The following is a 4334-nucleotide window of genomic DNA, read 5'->3' as shown; positions in this document are numbered from 1 at the left end:
CTAATGTGACCATTAGTGCCGGTTCCAACGGCTAGGCGGACGACGCTCATTAGTACCGGTTCGTGAGGAACCTTTAGTACCGGTTCGTGCCACGAACCGGTACTAATGAGGCCAGTGCGGCTGTGGTCAGGCTGGGGCCACCACGAAGACCTTTAGAGGGTGTTTGTTTCCAGGGACTTATTGGTCTAGAGACTTATATAAGTCCCTATAAGTCCCATCTAAACCAAATAGGAGGGACTTATAGGGACTTAAAGTGGGCATTTGAGACTTATGAAATAAGACTCTCAAGGAGGGACTTATTGTTGTAATATGGTCTTATAGAGACTTATAAGTCCCAGGAACCAAACAGGTAGGGACTTTTTAAGGACTTGGGACTTATAAATTAGGACTAAAAAAAGTCCTAAGACTTATGAACCAAACAGGGCCTTAGTACCGGTTCATGGCATGAACCGGTACTAGAGTTTCTTAGTAAACTGATTTTTAGTCCCACCTCGCCAAGGGAGAGGCAATATGAGCGGTTTATAAGCCGTGAGCGTAGAGACAATGACGAAGAGGCGCAATGCTCACCTGCACGTTGATTAGCTTCAAGCCTTTCGGAATAGCATAGATTGCACTGAGCTATGTGCAATGCAGTCTACACTATTCCGAAAGGCTTGAAGCAAATTAACCAGGATTGCACCTCTTTTTTATTTTTAATAACTTATTTGAACTCCGGACTTTTTTTGCGTTCAGTATGCAGCATTTAAAGCGACATCATCAATTTCCAACATGTTCTGACATCATTTGCTGTTTTTCAGTCATTTACCTAATTGTTTAGAGAGCTAAATGACAGTGAAATTGAAAATCGCTACAAAATGAACTGTGAAAATGTTGAAACTTGGCATAGTATCATCATTTCACCCGCATAGCATGTGCGAAAGAGTAGAGAGGGTCACGGCAAAAACTGGACGCACTTCGTGTACAAACTGGACAATCTTTTTTGGAGTATCAGGGTTTCGAACGAGAACTCATCTGTTACATGAGCCTGCCAGACCTAGGGTGTGCAAATGCAGGCCTAGAAGGGCCAGCAAGCTCACAGGGCAGCGCGCCATAGTTAGACCCAGAAGCCTGCTATATAGAGAAGTTCGAAGGAGCAACCGCGGCTGGGTTTATAAACTAGTGCGGCTACACTTCAATCGGCGAGGTGGGACTAAACATTGTGCACCGCCGGTGGCAGCGCACAACCATTAGTACCGGTTGGTGGCTCCAACCGGTACTAATGATTGGGCCTTTAGTACCGGTTCGTGGCACGAACCGGTACTAAAGGAGCCGTTTCCCGCCCTTTGGCCTGGCGAAAGTTGGCCTTTAGTACCGGTTGGTGGCTCCAGCCGGTACTAAAGGCCCCTCCTATATATATGGCACTTCAAAAAATTCAGTTTCTCATCTGCTTCTTCTTCTCTGTCTCGTCGCCCGCCGCCCCGTCCCCGTTCCCGTCGTCGCCGCCCCGGCCCGTCGTCCCCGCCCGGCCCGTCCCCGTCCCCGTCCCCGTTGTCGCTGCCCCGTCCCCATCTCTGTCGTCGCCATCCCCGTCGTCACCATCCCCGTCGGCGCCGCCCGTCGCCGCCCCCATCGCCTCGCCTCGCCGGTGAGATCCTGCCCCGGCCGCCATGTTCACACACACATTGTTTTTTAGTTTTTTAGTTATAAATTTTAGTTTATTTTTAGTAAATTCTTAGTTGAATTAGTTGAATTAATAGAACTAGTTATTTTTAGTAAGAAAATTTAGTTATATGAGATTTGATGATCTAATCAAAATACTACTATATATAATACCTATTTTATTTTAGTATGAAACTAATAGAATTAGTTTATTTTTAGTAAATGCTTAGTTGAATTAATAGAACTAGTTTATTTAATTGAATTAATAGAACTAGTAAGTGTTTAATGTTTCACCTATATATGAACATATGTTAGATATTAATGTCAAATGTTAGATGAATTAGATATAAATTATATGTTAGATATATATTTAATTAGTTATATGAGATTTGATTATCTAATTAACATTTTATTATATAGAACTAGCTACCTTATTTTTAATAATAAAATCAATAGAACTACTTTAGTTGAATTAGTTGAATTAATTAGTTGAACTAGTTAGTTGAATTAGTTGAGCTACTTTATTTAGGTATATTTTTCGTAAGTGCTTAGTTGAATTAGTTCAATTAATTAGTTGAACTAGTTGATTTAACATAATTAGTTGAATTAATAGAACTAATAAGTGTTTAATGTTTCACCTATGAACATAGGAATGTCGTCTGACGACGAACACGATTTCATTATGTGCGAATACTGCGAAGACCAGCGCGGCCTGTGCGGCAGAAATTTTCTAGTTGATGATAGACGCTTCAGCATCAAGCTCGATGAGAACTTCGAAGTGGATACAGTAAGTCATAACGACAAGTCTTTTTTCGTAATTAAGCATGACTTATGCTTCATTTGCTTCAACTTTTAATTTTAATTTTTCACTATTCTACTAGCGTATCCCCTGCCATGCAAGAATTTTTGTCTTGGATAAGATAGGTTTCAGTCCTAACGAAACTATATAGGTAAAAATAGTTTACTTGAAGACCGAGCATGGTTATACCTTCAACGTTAAATTATACAATGCAGGCACATACACCTATTTTGAATGCAAAACTTGGCAAGCACTATGCAAGGCTTATGTATTTGAGCCTGATATGGTTATCACCTTTGACATTCGTCCGGAAGATGATATTGAAGGTAATATAGACATCTGGGTCGATGTGCAGACGCCTCCAGTTCTACCATTATGTGAGTTTCTCAACCATATTTATGTCTTCAATATGAGATTATTTGAACCAGTTGAATAATTAATATATCTCAATTTATATTGACAGCTTATTTCCAATCAAGAAAACATGTCCGGCGCTTGGTAGACAGTACCGTCCACTGTCTCGGGGCTGAACTAAACTGCGAGGAGACAAGTTATTATGTTTCATGGCTTGAAGATCTTGATGCTGTCAAGATAATTTTTTTCCCTTCACTTAGAAATGTTAGTACTCAAAACGTGCGACCAATAGTGTTCGTACTGAACTACGATCACATATATTTAGGAAAGATGGTAAGATTTCTACTATTTCTCCTTAATGCATCTTTTGCATACGTTATTTTTTTAAGCTAAACTTCATTGCTAAGTATGTTACTGTACGATGTTTTTCAACAGGGACTCCCAATGAATGTTGTGCCTGATTGGATCGAGACTAAAGGTACCATGAATATTGTTAGCTTACGGCCAAGATATCCTCAATGCACTTTAGTGCATTCAAGATTTCTAATAGCGAGGAATGCTTAATAGTAAAAGACTGGAGCAAAATTGTGAATGGTCGCAGAGAAGTTGTAGGGGGCAGCAATCAGAAGTGTAACCCACGATTAGGAGACATGTTCATCTGCATGCTCCAATATGATGAATCAGGAAAGGTATACATGTTCTATGCTATTTTACCTGAGAGAGAGCAGCAGGAGTGATTAATTAGCTAGTTCATGCTCTTAATAGTTGTCCTCGCATGTCCGTGTTCTTCGTCCCGAACTTAATCTCAAAGAGTGATGTGCTTTTGTGGTGTTATGAACGTTTATAATACCATTATCATGTCAGCACTCGATGATACTTTTGCTTCTGGTACAAGTGAATGTTTCTTGTTTAAGCTAGTATTGTTGGTGATGATATATATGATGCAGGAGTTTTTATATTAATATGATGATGATGATGAGTTATTATATCATTTATGAAAGAAACCGTAGATTAGTTTCAACTGGATGGATTCTAGCTAAGTGATCAAGTATATGCCATATTCATATTACCTCGATCACTTAATTAGGTGATCAAGTATATATAATATGGATATGACATATACTTGATGACTTAGTTAGGATCCACATGCATCCAGTCAAACTAATCTGCGGTACATTCACTTAATGATTTAATAACTCATTATAATGTAAAACAATCACTAAATTAAATTGAAAACACAAAATTAAAGTAAAAATAAAAATAAAACCAAAACACACCCAAACATTTAGTACCGGCTGGTGTTACCAACCGGTACTAATGTCCTACGTGCCCACGGAGCTGGCTCGTGCCACGTGGTTGCCCTTTAGCACCGGTTCGTGCTGAACCGGTACTAAGGGGGGGGGGCTTTAGTGCCGGTTACCGAACCGGCACTAAAGGGCCTTACGAACCGGTGCTATTGCCCGGTTCTGCACTAGTGTATCTTCATAGTGCAAAGTAATATAGTAGTAGTGTTATAGATGTCTTCATTTATTAGCCTGTGGAC

This window comes from Triticum dicoccoides, chromosome 4A, assembly GCF_002162155.2.
Source record: "Triticum dicoccoides isolate Atlit2015 ecotype Zavitan chromosome 4A, WEW_v2.0, whole genome shotgun sequence".
NCBI lineage: Eukaryota > Viridiplantae > Streptophyta > Magnoliopsida > Poales > Poaceae > Triticum > Triticum dicoccoides.
Note: the sequence above shows the minus strand (reverse complement) of the source record.